The sequence below is a fragment of the Kogia breviceps genome, chromosome 13 (genome assembly GCF_026419965.1).
Source record: "Kogia breviceps isolate mKogBre1 chromosome 13, mKogBre1 haplotype 1, whole genome shotgun sequence".
NCBI lineage: Eukaryota > Metazoa > Chordata > Mammalia > Artiodactyla > Physeteridae > Kogia > Kogia breviceps.
Genome location: NC_081322.1, coordinates 60,310,437 through 60,330,440, shown reverse-complemented (window position 1 = coordinate 60,330,440; position 20,004 = coordinate 60,310,437). Strand labels below are relative to the sequence as shown.

Here is a 20,004-nt window from a genome sequence, read left to right as displayed (position 1 = left end):
GGGCAAGAAGGCACACCAGTCTCTGCACTTCAATACAAAGCATGATGTTTTAAAAAGTTGTTGCCAAATTTGAGTTAAAAAATGGTATTTTGTTGTTTAGGTCGCAATTGTTGAATATTAGTAAGATTTAGCTTTCTTTCATTTTTAAAAATAAATTTATTTATTTTATTTATTTTTGGCTGCATTGGGTCTTCATTGTTGCATGCGGGCTTTCTCTAGTTGCCGTGAGCGGGGGCTACTCTTCGTTGCGGTGCGCGGGCTTCTCATTGTGGTGGCTTCTCTTGTTGCAGAGCACGGGCTCTCGGTGCATGGGCTTCAGTAGTTGTGGCTCGTGGGTTCTAGAACACAGGCTCAGTAGCTGTGGCACACAGGCTTAGTTGCTCCACGGCATGTGGGATCTTCCTGGACCAGGGCTCGAACCTGTGTCTCCTTCATTGACAGGAGGATTCTTTTTTTTTTTTTTTTTTTCTGTATGCGGGCCCGTCACTGTTGTGGCCTCTCCCTTTGCGGATAGCAGGCTCCGGACGCGCAGGCTCCGGACGCGCAGGCTCAGCGGCCATGGCTCACGGGCCTACCTGCTCCGTGTCATGTTGGATCTTCCCGGACCGGAGCACGAACCCGTGTCCCCTGCATCGGCAGGCGGGCTCTCAACCACTGCGCCACCAGGGAAGCCCAACAGGTGGATTCTTAACCACTGAGCCACCAGGGAAGCCCTTTCTTTCATTTTTTTGATCATTTATATTTCTTGTTCTGTGAAGTTTGGCTGACTCTCTTTTTTCATTTTTCTAGTCTATGTACCATAATGATTTCTAATGCTCTTTCTATATTAAGGATATGGACTATAAAATTTTACCAATACTCATGTCTAGTTAATCATTTGCTTTTGTTTACAAAAATATTTTGATGTATGGAAATGTTAATTTTTAATGTAGTCAAATATAAGTGGTCTTTTTCTTTGTGTTTTTTTTGTTTTATCTATGAGAAATCCTACATAGAAAATATAGAAAAACTATATTTTTCTAGGTCTTATAATTTTTTTTTTCATTTAACACTTTGATTTAGCCTTCCTCCAGTTGTGTCTTTGGTGACATTGGTTCTGTGGAGTTATAATAGGTGAGAGGCACAAGTTTACATGGTCAAAAGTTTGGAAACACAAGGTTATACATTATGTTGATTTAAAAAAATTTCAGGGCTTCCCAGAACATTTAACATGCTAATGTACATTGTTTCCTTTATAGAGGGCAAGCAGAGAAAGGATATAACTAGACTTGTTTAATGGACAGATCCTTTCTGTTTACCTGAACACTTACTAAGATAAGAATTCCTTGGAGCACACTTTGGGAAACATGGCTGTGATCCACATCCATCCATATAGCCAAATGTAGTTTAATTATGGGACAAGGTGAGCCTCCAATTTTCTTTTTCCCTGAACTCATTAATCATTTGTTTGAGCATCAGAACATCTTTTATTCGATAACCATTGATTTCCTTATTGATTTGTGAATTTGAACATTTTTCCTTTTTAATCTAAGTTGAGACTGATTGGAAAAGGATAAAAATGAAAATGTAGAGAAGCAGCAGGCTTGCATCCCTACAAACAAAACCTGAAGGCAATTACATTTCCAAGTATTATGTTAATAACACAAACTGTGTTTAATAGTCAGAGACAGGGAAACAGCAGACGGGCTTTAATTAAAGCTTCACATCGCTTTTCTAAATAGCCTTTTCATCACATGAACAGCTGCTTCGTGGCACACACAGAAGAAAAATGTTTCCATTTGAAAACTTCCTAGCATAAAATGTAAAATTTCAGCCAATAGCAGTTCTCAAAATTGGGCTTCTCTGAGTGACTTGTAACTCCTGGATGGTGTATTACATTTTGCTTACTTTGGAAGTTCTTGAGTATTTTATTGGTGTCTATTTCTGATTGAATGCCTTACATCCATCAGACTTAAAATGTATCATTGTGTGTAAGATGCTAAAATTAAAGAAAAAATATTAGTTTAAATAAACAGGTGATGACTTCAGATTGAATAACCTTAAAAGGAAAAAAAGGCATTAAATGATGAGGAAAAATACTTGCTATCAGTTATTCTGTGCAGTTAACCTCAGGCTGTAGCAGCCACCTGCTTAAACAGCCTGGCCACCAGGAATCTTTTGTTGAAACTGCCAGATGTCTAAGCAGGACAGAGCAGTTGCATAGATAACACTTTCTAGGAGAATTTTAAGGTATATTTTACTTTTTGATGAATTCTTGAGAAAGCAAGAATGGGTTAAGTGACTCACCCCTTGCTACTTTGCAAACGAAGTCACTTTTTCACTAATGTTCTTACGTGGCATCTGATAACATTTTAGGCTGCAGAACTCAGGGAATTCTTTCTCCATTAGATATGCCAAAGCGATTTATAACCGTGATGTGTCCTCTACAGTTAAATTTGAAGACTAAAACAAAACACCATAAGATTATTTAAATGTAAGGGTCCCAAACTCCTAATTTACCCCTAATTAGGAGGTTGGGATTAACATATACGCAGTATATATATAAAATAGATAATCAACAAGTACCAACTGTATAGTACAGGGAACTCTATTCAATATTCAGTAATAACCGATATGGAAAAAGAATCTGAAAATGAATAGATATATGTATATGTACAACTGAATCACTTTGCTGTACACCTGAAACTAACACAACATTGTAAATCAACTATACTCCAATATAAAATGAAAATAAAAAGACTAAAAAAATAAATTTAAGAATCAAATGCTTTCAAATTCAAATGGAATTTCAGAAGTCATCTAGACCAGAGTAACATGCAGCAGGAAATAAATTGTAAAAGTTCTTTTTATCTTCCTTAGGACACTGAGTTGATTCTTCATCATCAGTCAGGTGTGGGACAATAACAGCCACCAAAATAATTGAAGAGAAGGGTCCTAATTATCACCGCCCCAGGGAGCATAGCCTTTAAGCTTTGTCTACCCTGACCAATAATTTCCCACCTGTTTTGGATGCTCATGGGCAGGTGTTCTGCTGCACACGTAGCTTTTAGGGAGAGGAGCTCAGGTCAGGGGAAGCTGCTGAGCTTTGCTCAGGCGTGAGCTACAGCCACAGGTGTGGAGGGACATTCAGATTTTGCACCCATGCCCGTAGCGCGTCATCTGGTATGTCGAGATTCTGGACTCTCTGCCCATATGCATAGATCAGTTGCATGGTGGTTTTCTGTTTGTTTGTTTGTTTTTAACCTGTAATCTGTCCAATGTATTCATTTCTATATGTAGTACTTTAAGGGTTTTAATTTACATTCTGTCAACTTCTAAAATATGTTTAAGATTCAGAGTCTCATGTGCTTCCAAATGAGCTGGCTGGGCAAGAAAAATATATTTGAAGTTGCTTCCCTCATACAGAATAAAACCTAGTGTAAGATATGCTTCCCCTAGAGCATAAAACCTGGTATTCTAGTCATTTGGTGAAGAATTCCATACAACTATTTGTGATATTTGCATCATTCATTCATTCTCTCTTTTGTCAAACCATTATCAAGCATCTACTCTATTTTGGGTGCTTGGTTACTTGTTGGGAATGCAGAGACGTGTGGTATATTGTTTCTTTCTTTTTTTTTTTTAACATCTTTATTTGAGTATAACTGTTTTACAATGGTGTGTTAGTTTCTCCTTTACAACAAAGTGAATCAGTTATACATATACATATGTTCCCATATCTCTTCCCTCTTGTGTCACCCTCCCTCCCACCCTCCCTATCCCACCCCTCTAGGTGGTCACAAAGCACAGAGGTGAACTCCCTGTGCTATGCTGCAGCTTCCCACTAGCTATCTAATTTACATTTGGTAGCGTGTATATGTCCATGCCACTCTCTCACTTCGTCACAGCTTACCCTTCCCCCTCCCCATATCCTCAAGTCCATGCTCTAGTAGGTCTGTGTTTTATTCCCATCCTACCACTAATCTCTTCATGACATTTTTTTTTTTAGATTCCATATATATGTGTTAGCATACGGTATTTGTTTTTATCCTTCTGACTTACTTCACTCTGTATGACAGACTCCAGGTCTATCCACCTCATTACAAATAACTCAGTTTCATTTCTTTTTATGGCTGAGTAATATTCCATTGTATATATGTATTTCTTCATCAAAAAACTCAGAGTCAATTGGGAGGGACAGACTTCCCAAGAGAGAAATGAGTGCTGCAAGATAAGGACTGTCCCAGAAGGACAGGACTGTGGGATGGACTGTGGGAGCCCATGTGGGAGCTCAGAGGCCTGAGAGCCTGGTGGAGCTGGGAGAGACTTCCCAGAAAAGGAGACTTTTAAAAAAAATTAATTTTTATTGGAGTATAGTTGATTTACAATGTTATGTTAGTTTCTGCTGTACAGCAAAGTGAATCAGTTATACATATACATATATCCACACTTTTTTAGATTCTTTTCCCATATAGGTCATTACAGAGTATTGAGTAGAGTTCCCTGTGTTACACAGTAGGTCCTCGTTGATTATCTATTTTATATATAGTAGTATCTATATGTCACTCTCAATCTCCCAATTTATCCCTCCCCCCTTTTCCCCCATGGTAACCGTAAGTTTGTTTTCTACACCTGTGACTCTATTTCTGTTTTGTAAATAAGTTCATTTGTATCATTTTCTTAGATTCCACGTATAAGTGATACCATATGATATTTGTCTTTGTCTGTCTGACTTACTTCACTCAGTATGACAGTCTATCTCTAGGTCCATCCATGTCGCTGCAAATGGCATTATTTCATTCTTTTTTGAGGCTGAGTAATATCCCATTGTATATATGTACCATATCTTCTTTTTTCATTCATCTGTCGATAGACATTTAGGTTGCTTCCATGTCCTGGCTATTGTAAATAATGCTGCTATGAACATAGGGGTGCATGTATATTTTTGAATTATGTTTTTTTCTGGATATACGCCCAGGAGTGGGATTGCTGGATCATATGGTAGCTCTATTTTTAGTTTTTTAAGGAACCTCCATACTGTTCTCCATAGTGGCTGCACCAATTTACATTCCCACCAACAGTGCAGGAGGGTTCCCGAATAGGAGACTTTTGAGATGGGTCCTGAAAGATAAATAGGAATTAGCCAGGCTAGCTTGGAGAAGATATTTATCCTGGGAAAACGACAAGCAGGATTAGGTGTAGACAGTCTTGAAAGACCAAAGTTCAGTGTGCTGTGCTGAGTGAGAAGCCCAGAGGTGAGGATAAACAGGGCATCTGGGCCATTTTAGGAAGGGCCTTCATTGTGTGCCAGAATGAGAAGTATTGGGACTTACAGGGTAATGATTAGAACCACAGACTTTAGACCAGCTCTGCAACTCATTAGCTGTGTGTCCTCAGGCAAGTTACTTAACTTCTTTGTATCTCTTTAAAATGGAAATAACAATAGAATTTAAAATTGACCGTAAATACTTATGGATATATATCTGTGTGTGTTTGTATGTGTGTGTGTGTGTATGTGTATGTATATATATATATATATATATATATATATATATATATATATATATATAGGTATATGTAGGTGTGTGTATATATATATGTGTGAGTGTGTGTATGTATATATATATAGAAATATATATATAGGTATATGTATGTGTGTGTATATATATGTGTGAGTGTGTGTGTGTGTATATATATATAGGAATATATATATAAGTATATGTATGTCTGTGTATGTGTGTGTGTGTATATATATAGGAACATACATATAGGTATATGTATGTGTGTGTATATATATATGTGTGTATGTGTGTATACATATAGGTATATATAGGAACATATATATAGGTATATGTGTGTATGTGTATGTATGTGTGTGTGAGAGTGTGTGTACATACCCACTTAAGAAATGTACCTTAAATAGATAAGATCATCTGAATGTTGTAAGTTATTACTAAGTCCAAAGTCTGGCACACACTGAGCACGATGTGAGGGTTCATTATTTTTACTTGGGGAGCTGGAAGTTTTCCGTATGGTAACGGTGCAACACTTGGTGCAACACTTGGTCAAAGGCTTTCTGGCTGTTTGCTAAAGGCCGTGTTTCTTAGCAGATGGTGGAAACACCAATTAGGAGTTCTCAGGAGAGCAGTGGGCCTGACAAAGGGTGCACAATAAGGGCTGAAAAGTAGCCGAGCTGAGGAGGCCATGGGGTGCAGAGGAGGAGAACTGTCCTGAGGGTCAGGTGACCAGGCTCTAGATCCTGATGTTAACTCGCTCTGAACTCTGAACCCCTAACTAAATTTTCTGGGTCATTTTCTGCTCTAAACGCCATGATTCTGTGTCGGCTTCTCAGATGTGCATCTATGGGGATTATTATTAGTTTCTCATAGATAATTTGTGCAAGATGGCCACAGGACACAGTCCCTGGGGTTTCCTTCAGAAATCCAGGGGAGGAGGAACAAGGCCATCTGTCCCGTGGCTCTCTCTTAACAGCCAGGAGGTGTTTCTTAGGAGCTTCCTGGTAAACCTCTCATTTCTCACTAACTGAAAGTCCCATTTCCATTTTGGAGCCAAGGGGAATGGGTTTACCCATAGGCTAGCCAGGACCAACCCTGGAGCTGACATGAGGCACGTGCTATGGGCAGAAGGGGTAGATACCTGAGTTTATTCAGTATTCAGTTAAGTAGAGGGGGATTGGATGTCTACGTCCATAGTTTCATGCACGATATGGTTACCAAGGGGGAAGGGGGTCCTGGGATGAATTGGGAGATTGGGATTGACATGTATATAGTACCATATATAAAATAGATAACTAATGAGAACCTACGGTATAGCACAGGGAACTCTACTCAGTGCTCTGTGGTGACCTAGATGGGAAGGGAATCTAAGAAAGAGTGGGTATATGTACATGTATAACTGATTCACTTTGCTGTACAGCAGAAACTAACACAACATTGTAAAGCAACTATACTCCAATATCAATTAATTAAAAAAAGGAAAAAAAGGCTGATGGCATAAGGTCAGGGGCATGCCTTAGGGTTTTCCATAAATTATCCCCTTTCACAGAATGAGGTGATAATAAATTTTTTCTGTGTGTCTTAATGTGCTTTTTTTTTGCTGTTTTTATTTTTTAAATTGAAGTATAGTTGATTTACAATGTTGTGTTACTTTCAGATGTACACCAAAGTGATTATATATATATATTCTTTTTCAGATTATTTTCCATTATGTTATTACAAGATATTGAATTTAGTTCCTTGTGCTGTACAGTAGTACCTTGTTGATTATCTATTTTATATATAATAGTGTGTACCTATTTATTTATCTCTCCCCCCCACCTTTCCCCTTTGGTAATCAGAAATTTGTTTTCAAAGTCTGTAAATCTGTTTCTGTTAAGTTCTTTTTCTTTCTTTTTTTTTTAGATTCCACATATAAGCGACGTCATATGATATTTGGCTTTCTCTGTCTGAGTTACTTCTGTCTGACACACTTCTGTCTGACACACTTAGTATGATAATTTCTAGGTCCATCCACATTGCTGGATAATAATTTTTTGTTGTACTTTCGAGTCCAGTTGTGTCACTGGTGAAGTCAGCTTGATACCAGTCTTCTGTGAATGGGAGACTAATCAATGTTTTGCTGAAATCCAAATATACCACACCTATAGCAGAGGCTCGACTTCCAAGTGGAGCAATGCAGGGAGTAGTCCCTGGCCTCTTCTCTCTAGCTGTCTCAGGCCCTTGGAGATGTCATCCAGACTTGTGGCTTCAAATACTGCCTACATGTTGATGAAGCCAAAATTAGTGTTTCCAGCACGGACAGTTGAATTCTATTCCAACTGCTTGTTCTACATTTCAACTTGGATTTTAATAAGCAACTCAAAGATAGCATGTCCAAAAGTGGGCTCTTGATATTTCTCCCTGCTGTGACTTATCCCTCCCCAGTCTCCTCCATCCTGGGAAAGGCAATTCCATCTGTGCAAGTGGCTCTGAGTAAAGACCTTGAAGACATGACTGATTCCTTTCTTTTCCTCATATCCCTACATGCAGTTGATCAGCAAATCTTATTGGCTCTACCTTAAAAATATATCCAAATTCTACTCATGTTCCATCACCTCCATGGCTACCATCCATGGTCTAAGTCACTATGGCCTGATGATGTCAGTAGATTTCCCAGGGGTCTCCTTGCTTCCTCCTTAACTCTCTTTCAGTCTATTTTCAACAGAGCAGCCAGAGTGATACTGGCTGGATTGGCTACATATCAGATCATTCCCCTGCTCAAGAGTAAACATTTGAGTCTTTACAAATGGATAATTTATGGAAAACCCTAAGGCATGCCCCTAACCCTATGCCATCAGCCAAGAGTAAATGTTTGAGTCTTTACATTGACCTACAAGACCCCTCCTTATTTTTCTGCCTTCATCTCCCATCATTCTCCCCTGCCCTCATTCAGTTCAGCTCGTACTGCCTCCTCACAGTTCCTCGAACACAGGCTGGCCACACTCTTACCCCAGGACCTTTGCACAAGCTGTTCCATCTACTTGTAATGCTTTCCCCAAGACTTCTCCTTGCCTTCATTTCTAACCTCTTTTACTTCTTTGCTAAAACATCACCTCCCTGGCTACTGTATTTAAAACTGTACCCTTTTGCAAACTTCCTGTTTTTTTATGTTTAATTTTTCTCCTTAGCACTTATTACTTCCTAACATGCTATATATTTTACTTATTTATCTTGTTTGTTGTGTGTCTCCCCGATAGATGTAAATTCCAAGAAGGTTGAGATTACTGTTTTTGTTTTATTCACTGCCATATGCTGACAACTTTGGATCATAATAAGCTTTCAGTAAATATCTATTGAATGAATGAACTTATCAGATTGAATTAAATGAAAACATGATCCTCGGCAGATGAATTGAATCAGGATACCTGGACGGTGGGGGGGCAGTGCACTGGAGAATGGACATCTGTAATTTTAAAAGCTACCCACATGATCTGAGGCACAGGCACTTTGGAACCACTGATCTAAGGTATCCTCTGACCAACAGTATCTGTTTATTTGTCCCCATTAGTCTGGGTGCCTATCTTACGCAGATCCTGAGTATAGATACTGCACGGGCTGTGTGTCTTTTTTATTATATTGGTCATCATGGGCAAAATCCTGTGATTTAACAAAGGGAGGAAGAATTTTGCCCAAAGTAAATTAAAGAAAGCAGGAAACTTGCTTTTGTTTTCACTGATAGCATTTCTTGCCATGTCAATAGGTTCCCAACGTGAAGGCACTTTCAATTACACAATGGAATTAGCTCTGTAATTACTTTTGCCGCATAAACCTACAACTTCTTGGGGCTATTATTTCAATAATACTTTTCAGAACATATTTGTTCATGTGGTTGCTGGAAGAGGCCAAAACATTGATTTATTTTAGCAGGCTTGAACATTCTCTTTGGGCCATGGCTGTTGTGTGGCGTACACACACACACACACACACACACACACACACGCACACACGCGCACACACACATGCACACGTGCGAGCGCACAGCCTTCACATCAGGTTTCCTCAACCCTAGAGAAATAGTGATAGTTTCAAGCTACATTCCAAAAAGAGAGGAGAGTGTCATCTCCTTCTGTTCACTCTGGTTAGATCTGGATCTCTTTTGCTCCAAATTCTTTCTCCTCAGCCCTTACAAAGTTAGACCCATTACCATGTAAAACATTCTGGTAACAAAAGCTCTCCTCCCCGGGGCTGGGTCCACATCCGGCTCCCCACCCATTCTTCCTCTCTGAAGATGTTCTTTTCACAACACTTTAGAGAGGCAGCATCGTAGGATGAAGAGCCAAAGTGCTGAATTTCTCCCTTCTCACCCCTTCTCTTGGCTTGTCTGACACGTATAAGGTCCCAGCATGCCAAAGAGGACAGTAAATTTGCCTCCACTTCTTCCATGAAGACCTACATGGATTCTGGATTCAAGAGAGAAGCCTGCTACAGTCCCAGACCTCCTCATCAGCTACAGAGAATGAGAAAAAAAGGAAAAGACGCTCTACCCAGAAGTGAAATGCACCCACAGGCTTTACTCCCCAGACCTTTTTTCTTTGGCAATTTGTTGGGCCAGCTCTTCACCCACACTTGGAAGACAGACAGGGACATTTTTTTGTTGTTGTCCTGCCAGGAGTATGTGTCTTTTTTAACTTTCAGTTTTATGCTGGAGTACAGATGATTGACAATGTTGTGTTAGTTTCAGGTGTACAGCAAAGTGATTCAGTTACACATATACAAGTATCTATTCCTTTTCAAATTCTTTTCCCATTTAGGTTACTATAGAATATTGAGCAGAGTTCCCTGTGCTGTACAGTAGGTCCTTGTTGGTCATCCATTTAAAATATAGCAGTGTGTACGTGTCAATCCCAAACCCGCTAAATATCCCTCCCCCCCACCGTTCCAATGAACTTATTTACAAAACAAACTGACTCACAGACTTAGAGAATGAACTTATGGTTACCAGGAGTATGACTTTTTGTAATTTCATAATGTCTTGAGGTGTTAGAAGAGGCTCTGAAGTCCCTGCTCATTTGATCGGGATGGAGGTGCCAAAGTTGTGGCATTTTTCCTTCCCTCTCTCCCTGTTGTATTTGCAATCCTCCTCCCATAGTTTTCTCCCTCTCAGGCATGTGATGGGACAGCTAGTTTAGCCTGTTGTCGGGCAGCCAGTTGGAAACTCCAGCCTCAGTGATTTTCTGCTTATGGGGTAGAAAGGAGGGCATAAGATGGTGTGTCATGATGTGGGAATTGTTCCTAGACTCAAAGTCCAGGCTACATCACTTTCTCAAGGTTTTGCTTTGACAAGTTTTGACGGGACGAGGATACTTGGATTTTTGCTCTTCTCTTGGCTTCTTTGATTGTAGTAACATTGATTTGGATGATTATTTCAGATTTCTTCATTGTCTAACATGTTAACTGTTCTAACTAATACTTATTCAAAGAAATGGAATGGAGGGATGCGAATCAGAACTGATTAGCTTGGCTATTTGGGAAATTCTAGAGGCTAAGACATTTTCTGATTATTGCTTTGCATAGAGCATAGAAAAATTAACCTGCTCGTTGAAGTTCTTTTTTATTCTTTTAAACAAGATGGTGGTGACAATGAATCAATTTGTTAACATGAGACTTTGAAATTATAGTGCTTTTTACAGACCCGTGTATCTATATTTTTTTCCCAAAGGCAAAGAAACTGAGAGTTGACTGTACATCTATTCAAATGATGCTGTTACATTGCCATTCCAGAAGCATACTTCTGGTGGCGTGCTGTTCATTACTTGATAGATGTTCTTATGGTAAATCACTGTCAAATGAGGAAAGAGTTGGGGGAAGAGAATCTGGTAAATTGGTAAGAGATCTGTGATGTTACTGCATTCTGTTCAACTTTTGATTCAGAATTTGAACAGCATGTCTGGTTTATCAATCATGATAAAAGGGACAAATTGCCAGACTGTAACATTAGAAACCTTTGCTTTAGACATTATTTTACGATTTTGACAAGGCTGAGGATTCCAAACTGCTTCATTGGATTACCTTATTTCTATTTGCAGTAGTGCAACCTGTTCCTGCCATTCTGTCAAATGTGTTGAGTGTGAATTGATGGAATAAATGTTGAATTTACTGTCTAATAAAAGTATCCATTTAAAACATGTTATTGTTTAAGAAAAAGTGCATCTTTTCATAGTTATCAGCTACTAATGGGTGAGCACTACATAAGTTTTTATAAGCACGACTAAATATTATGAACATTCACTGAAGTCAGGTGTTTGTAAGCAGTTGCCCTGATTTACATATACCTTTATCCACTAGAAGTCAGGTAAAAGTAAGTTCTATTTGTAGTATTTTTTTGTTTTTGGTTTTGGTCTTTCTTGGGATGGGATTATCCATTAATACAAAAAAGCTTTACATGGTATACTAACATTTTTCTCTTTCTTGTGGAAATGAAAAAAAAAGCCATTAAAGTTGAAAATTTAATTGTAATCATAACAACAACAACCACAATAGTGATTTTTGGATTTGAAATGACTTTTAAACTTAGTATCTTGGGACTTCCCTGGTGGCGCAGTGGTTAAGAATCCACCTGCCAACGCAGGGGACACAGGTTTGATCCCTGGTCTGGGAAGATGCCACATGCCGCAGATCAACTAAGCCTGTGTGCCACAACTACTGAGCCCACATGCCACAACTACTGAAGCCCGTGCGCCTAGAGCCCGGGCTCCGCAACAACAGAAGCCACCACAATGAGAGTCCCGCTCACCGTAACAAAGAGCAGCCCCCGCTCACCGCAACTAGAGAAAGCCTGTGTGCAGCATCAAAGACCCAATGCAGCCAAAAATAAAATTTAAAAATTAAAAATATTTATATACATAAACTTAATATCTTATTTAATCCTATAATAACTGTATGATGTCAATAGGAGAGGTATTGTTATCTTTATTTACAATAAATATAACTAAGCCTATATTATTGTAGATTAAGTAAATACCAAAGTGTTTCAACTGCCCAGAAAAATGGGGATGAATTTCAGTGCTTTTGACTCAAAGCCTTTATGTCCTGCTGATGTTATTGCTATTATTTTACTGTTGAGCTATTTATATCCTAGTGTGGGGTGACCTAGGGAAGTATTTCCCCAAGGTTTTTGATATCTCAAGTAATATCAAACTGCTTGAGTAATGGTTCATTGCCAGAGTTCCCCAGACTACCAGGAAGTTCTATTTGGATTTTTCTAACCAGAAGGGAAAATGGCTAGTGTTTCTCTATATCCATGTATCAAGACACCTTCAGTTTCAGGCTGGACTGGTACAGGAAAGGATTTGAGAGCCACACATGAAAATCACTTACATCTTGTGCACTAAGCACTGGAAATTTCAGATAAAATTTCTGTAATTAAGTGGCAGTTTTTACCTTAATAAATGTCAGAATGTTCTACTCATTTGGAGTCTCATAACTATTTGTCTTGTGCTAACAAAAGATATAATGCAGACGCAAATTGTTTTTCAGGGTACACTAGAAATTGTTAGCAGTGATTTCAATCTTTAAGGAGAGGAGAGAGAGATTTTTTGCCCTTTCTGTACTATTTAAAAAATATACATGTATTACTTAAAAATTAAGTTTAAAAATGTACAATACTCATGTAAAGGAGTGAAACATGAGAACTGTAAGCTCATCTTCAGAAGACACGAGAGAACAGAGTGTGATGAGGGGTCTCTAAGGCAGGACCTCAGCCTACGTCAGTGTGTCAGACTAGTCGGAGAATTCTGGTGGAGCTGCAGCCCGGTACCACCACCAGGGAACCAGCATTCTGAGTGAATGAAGAACTGAGTGATAAAGTAAAAATGAAGGAGTGTAGATGCTGAAAGTGACGAGGGAAATTAGCACTTCTTTATTCAAAAGCATGTATGTCAGGTATTCCGAAAATTAAAATCACAGCTAACACAAATTTCGATGCAATTTCTTTTCAAATCCATGTCCCCATCTCCTTTCAGATGTGTATTTTACCTCGGTTTATTCTTAATGCCCTAGTTTTCAAAATGTATATTTGAATCACTGTTCAAATGTACACAAATACGTATTTTTATAGATTTGTACAAGGGTCTTTCTCCCTTTTAGGTCCACGAACAATTTCCAAATAGACTTATCTGTGCAGAGGGAGTGGAAGGGTGAGGATCTCACACTGGTTTTGAAACTGCTGTGTTAAGAACTAAAGTGCAGAAGTCTGACTAGCGGGTGCTCCCCTCATTTCTTCATATGAGCTGATCTCTTGGTAATGGCAAAAGTCATGCTTCAAAACATTCCAAAGCTGTGGGCCTGGTTTCACAACAGTGGTCAGGCTAAGCATTATAACTCCTGGAAACTGAAGTAGCCCTTGAATCTCCAAAGTTTGGGAGGAGAGGCACTGCTCACTCCGATGTGAGAAAATGCGAAGATGTGATATGGAAATAATCTGTGGGCACTTACTGATGTCTCTTTTGAGTGTAAGATGTGCAGAAACACTACGTATAGTATTAAGGTTAGTTGAGTTCACTCTGTATCAGGCCCTGTGCTAAGTGCTTTACTTGCATTATTTCCTTTCATCCTTATAAGTGATGTGATGAGAGTTCATCATTATCTTCATTTTATAGATGAGTTAGTTGAGGCTCCCAGAGGAAAAGTAACTTAAGGTCACACGATTAGTAAATAGCCTTGCTCCAGGCTCTTAGAACACATAAAGACAAAACCAAAAATCATTTAAATTTTTACCGACGTTATTCATGCCCTTCTTCCTACATTCTTTCCCTCCCATTGTCATATTCTCCCAAAGCAAACTTTTAATGATTTTTGCATCTTTGTTCTTCAGATGTTTAACCTCCACAATTTCTTCTTTCTCTCATATTTTCTATCTTTTTTCTCTACATTCTGGGAATTTATAAAATTGTTTTCAATCATTATATTCAGTAATATTACTATTGAATTATTAAAATATACTAGTGAAACTTTAAAAATTAAACTTTGTATTAATAATACAATATAATAATATTAATAATAATATTCTATCTTGCTGCTTCACAACTTTATAGACTCTCTTTACTAGCTTGATGAATCAAGGGGCCACGTTGGAGAAGCCCTCTTTGCAAAGAACACAGAGAGACCCAAGCACCCGTGAGCAGCCTCTAGGAACTGAGGGTGCCCCTAGCTGACAGCTAGCAAAAAGCCAGGGCCTTCAGTCCTATAACTAAACTGAAATGAATTGTGCCAACAATCTGAGTGAACTTGAAAGTAGATCCTTATCCAGTTTAACCTCTAGATGAGTATATGATCCAACCAACATCTTGATTGAAGCCTTGCCATATCCTAAACAGAGGGCCCAGTTGTGCTGTGGCCAGATTCTTGACCCACAGAAACCATTAGGTAATAAATGGGTGTTGTTTTAAGATGCTAAGTTTGTGGTTGTTGGTTATGCAGCAATAGATAGCTAATACAAGAGGGTTTTTTCCTTTTTCATAACATGCTGTTCTTGTTTTGTTATTCTTCTTTCCTTAAGGATATACATTTAAGTATTTTTTTCTTAAGTTTTCTTTTTCCTGGATCACTTCTATCTTGTCCAGTGCCAGACTTTTGTTTAATTTATTCATTTTCTTTAATGCTGTTGGTTCAGTGCCTGTTGACCTTTGGTTGTCCACTTGTTTTAAGTCAGAAGAACTGAATGTTTGACTTTCTTTTGCTCTTGGTTAAGATTTTCTACCTCAAATTCTCTCTTATGAGTATGAATTCTGCCTAGAAACTGTGGCATAGGACTGGAACTATGGACTATCAGGGTTTTTAAAATTAATTAATTGACTAATTAATTAATTAATTTGGTTGCACTGGGTCTTAGTTGCAGCAGGCATTCTCCTTAGTTGCAGCTCATAGGCTCTTTAGTTGCAGCTTGCTGGCTCCTTAGTTGCGGCTTGCCGGTTCCTTAGTTGTGGCATGTGAACTCTTAGTTGCAGCACGCATGTGGGATCTAGTTCCCCAGCCGGGGGTCAAACCCAGGCCCCCTGCATTGGGACCATGGAGTCTTAACCACTGTGCCACCACGGAAGTCCCTATCGACTAACAGTTTAAAAGTTGTTTTCAACAGTGCATGGGTTGCTAGGTAAGAAACCAGTTAGACTGCAGACTCTCACATGTGAGAGGCTTTAATTCTGGGTCACCAACATCCACTAAGCTAGAAGGCTTAGTCCTTCAGTGTCTTGTTTCAGCCTTTAGGGACAGATGCTGACTGGCTTTGTTTGGGCACAGGGGTGAGGGAAGATGATGAAAATGTCACTTTTCACTTTCACTCTCTAGGGGTCAGTTCAGCAGATTCCTTCTTATCTTGACTGCTGCTTCCTCATAATTGCGTTTGGGCTATGGTCCTCTGTGGCTCTTTCATCTACAATAAGCTTTTTTCAAAAATTTTTTTCATGTTTTTTTTATGAACCATTTTTAAAAATTGAAGAATAGTTAATTTACAATGTTGTGTTAGTCTCAGGTATACAGTGAAGTGATTCAGTTATAGTTATACATATATATATATTCTTTTTCAGATTCTTTTCCATTATAGGTTATTACAAGATATTGAATATAGGTCCCTGTGCTATGCAGTAGGTCCTTGCTGTTCATCTGTTTTATACACAATAGTATGTATATGTTAATCCCAAATTCCTAATTTATCTCCAAGCTTTTAACCATCTTCAGTCTTCCAGAAATGTGTTAAATTCTGTTTTCCATTGTAATAACCCTTCCTGTTGTTTTGGTTCTCCTTTTTGCACAGTTATTTCAGTGAATGTATTCATTCGCTGGGGCTACCATAACAGGATATCACAGACTAGGTGGTTTAAACAACAGAAATTAATTTTCTCACAGTTATGGAGGCTGAGAGTCCAAGATCAAAGTGCCAGCAGGGTTGGTTTCTGGTGAGGCCTCTCTCCTTGGCTTACAGACAGCTGCCTTCTCACTGTGTTCTCCCATGGCCTCATCTCTGTGCACACCCACCCGTGGTGTCTCTTCTTCTCCTTCTAAGGACACAAGTCCTATTGAATTTGCACCTCATGCCTTTGACCTCACTTAACCTTAATTACCTCTGTACAGGCCCTAATTCCAAATGCAATCACATTGGTGGTTAGGGCAACAACTTGTGGATTTTGGGGGGATACAATTCTGTATATAACAGTGGGACATCTAAGGAGTCCACCAACTTAAACCAAGCCCCTAGTTTAAGAGCACTGTGTTGTGTTGCTGGAATGTTTTGAGGTCTGGCACTCTGTGGACAAATGCCAGAATCCTTAATGGCATAGAGCTACTTAAAAAAAAATAGCAAAAACCACATGAGCAACAACAAAAAAGTAGATTTGAAGTTCTTCTGTGGCAGTGGGCACACCAGGCAGAGCTGCTTTCTTCTTTCAACCTTGGGACAATCCAAACAGAGATAACCAGATCAAACAGAATGGATGAGAAAGAAGCATTTTAAGTGGAACCATATGGGCTCCTTGGGAGACTGTGAGGGCATCAGGGCAGCCCCAAGATTCTCTGGGTGTAGGTCGGGTGTAGGTCCCAGTAGGTAGCAGCTGGGAAAGGCAGCAGGTGCAGGACAACCTAGGTATTTTCTCTGCACTAGAGGGAGGAGGGATTTGGAGGTGCTGCATTCCAGGGAGCCAGCTGATGGAGACAAATTGCAGTTCTCTTATTTCTGAGTGTGACCCCACTGTGGCTCTTGGCCAGTGCCTGGGAGACACCTGTTAGAGTTCTTGCGGCCCATGAACTGGTTTAGTCTTCTGCAAGCTTAAGGACCAGATAGTTATCACCGATAAAAATAACTTATCTTGGCCAACGAAAGACTCCTTTAGCTGGCATCTTTTAGCAAAACTCACTACCCCCTACAGAAGATTCTTCTGTTCAGGTACAGATCTCAATCATGCCTATAATATGAAATAATGTCTTTTAAAGCAATCACAAAAATAAACAAAAACACATTAAGGGGATAAAATGTTTTCAACTATAAAATTAGATGATTGTTTTCACTTATCTCCTAGCAACACTCTTATCTTTTTTTTTTTTTTTTCCATTTCAAGCTCAGGATTTATAGGTAACTTCAAATTATGGTCTGTTTTCTCCTTTTTATTGATGTATTTATTCACAACAGAATTTTATCTTTAATTTTATTATGGTTGGGTATTTCTATTTTTCCAGAATACTTTTCAAGGTGGTCGAGTTTCATTCTTCACAATTCAAAATCACAGATAATTTAGTATTATAAGTATAGAAAGAAACAGAAAAAACATACAAATTCTTTTAATTAATTGGAACTTTGTTGTATATATTTCTTGAAATATTTGTGTGACCTCTTAGAATTTTCAAATATGTTCATTTTATGGAGTTTGTTAAATATAAAGGCATTTGGGGTATTTTATCTTTACAAATTTCTAAATGTTTTTGCTTCTGTCCTTATAACTCATCTGGCACTTTAATAAAAAACAGAATATACAATTTTCCTATTTTAGGGTGCATTTCCCAACTCTTCAATGATATTTTTAGTTCTTTGGGGAAGGGATTGTACCACATTGACCTTGAAGCTTGAAAGCAAATGTTTCTTAGGCACCTACCGTGTCTTAAATTCTGTACTTGGTGCTTAGGATACAATGTCACATCAACTGTCATAGTACCCACCAGGTATCCACAGTCCAAATAGAAATGCAACAGACAGAAGAATAATCTCAGCATAACATAGATCCCAAAATGATTGTATAGGACGGCAGTTCTCAAAATTTTTGGTCTCAGGAATATATTTACACTCTTAAAAATTAATGAAGACTTCACAGAGCTTTGGTTTCTATGAGTTATTTCTATGAATCTATCAATTAGAAATTAAAACAGAAATTTTAAAAAATATGTATTGGTTAATTAATTAAAAAATAATAAACCCATTGTATGTTAACCTTAGAAATATATTTTATGAAAAATAACTGTATTTCCCAAAACAAAAAAACTAGGGGTAAGAGTGGCATTATTTTACATTTTTGGAAAGTACTTTAATATCTGGATTAATAGAATATAGCTGGATTCCTATATCCGTGTCTGCATTCAATATATTGCTGTAGGGGCTTCCCTGGTGGTGCAGTGTTTGAGAATCCGCCTGCCGATGCAGGGGACACGGGTTCGTGCCCCGGTCCGGGAGGATCCCACATGCCGTGGAGCGGCTGGGCCCATGAGCCAATGCCACTGAGCCTGCGCGTCCGGAGCCCGTGCTCCGCAACGGGAGAGGCCAGCGTACCACAAAAAAAAAAAAAAAAAAAAAAAAAAAAAAAAATATATATATATATATATATATATATATATATATATTGCTGTAAGTTGTTTTGTTTGAAGTATATGAAGAAAATCTGTCTTCTTGCTGATATGAGATGAGAAAAAGGAGGAGTATTTTAATAGCCTTTTCAGATAATTGTGTATATTCTTCTGTGCTAGTACATCAAAATTCGACTAGTAGTTTCTTAAAGGTTAGTTGCAACGTGGAATCTGAAAATGTGTCAGTGAACCTTTTGTACTGTTTTGCATTGAACTCCATTGACCTATTTTGCATTTTGAATTCATCTTTTTTCCATGTATGATTCTGTGACACAGTGCATTGGTTGTTTGGAAAATACTGTTTCACTGAGCTAAGCAGAATTTAAAAATGTTGATACATTTTGTTATACAGTAATTAAAACAAATCGTTAATATTATCACTGATCTAACCTAATCACTGATAAGAAATATCTTTAATGATTGGGAAGGTGTCAAATTCACAGTGGTGGATACATGTTTACCAAAATTCTAATTTTCGCTTGAAAGGTTAAATTTATCATTGGCAACAAATGCTGTCAATTGCTTTCCTTGTAATGACAGTCTTTCTCGGTTCATTTTTGAGAAAATGTCTGCCAAGTATCCAAGTCTGAATAACCATAGTTTGTCAGTTATCCTTTCAAGTAAAAATGGTGCTTTATGAAAAAAGCCAGCGGTTCAGCTTGCAACTCAGACATCACGCAAGTCTTTAAGACAACGATCAAATTTCAATATGCAGCAGGAGTGCTTTATGTGTACATCCCATTTTGTCACTCAGAATTTAAAAGATTGTACTTGAGGGCTGAGGTTTCATAAAATTAATATTTTCCACTGTGAGTACATAGCCATGAAGACTGTAGTGACTATTAGGACATTTTGGTGTCACTGCTTTAATTCATGCTGATTTCTAGCCGTTCTACCCACCACTGCTTTGGATCATGGGTACAAATGTCAACACAGTGAAAAAAGCAATACTGTCAAAACATTAATATGGAAATATTTTTGTCCTTGCAGACCCCATATAATTTTCTTGGGGACTTTGAGAACCATTGCTTTAGAACAGAGGAGAGGCACTTAGCCCCACCTGGTTGGGGGGTTATGGGAGGAGAGGGGCGAGAACCTGGCTCATGAATGAGATGACTCACCAGCAGAATCCGAGGGTGAATAGGAG

At 38.5% G+C, this 20,004-nt stretch overlaps 1 protein-coding gene across 2 annotated transcripts in view; it reads left to right on the top strand.

The window, feature by feature from the left end:
* Positions 1-20,004, top strand: part of EPB41L2 (erythrocyte membrane protein band 4.1 like 2) — a 392,946-nt gene that overhangs the window by 316,733 nt on the left and 56,209 nt on the right. The window contains exon 24 of one of the 2 annotated variants that reach the window (XM_067010757.1): positions 7,401-7,470. The exons of the other annotated variant lie outside the window; for it this stretch is intronic. The gene's annotated coding sequence lies outside the window, so the exon portion shown is untranslated. Of the gene's footprint in view, positions 1-7,400; positions 7,471-20,004 lie in introns of those variants that run through there. 2 annotated transcript variants of the gene reach the window in all.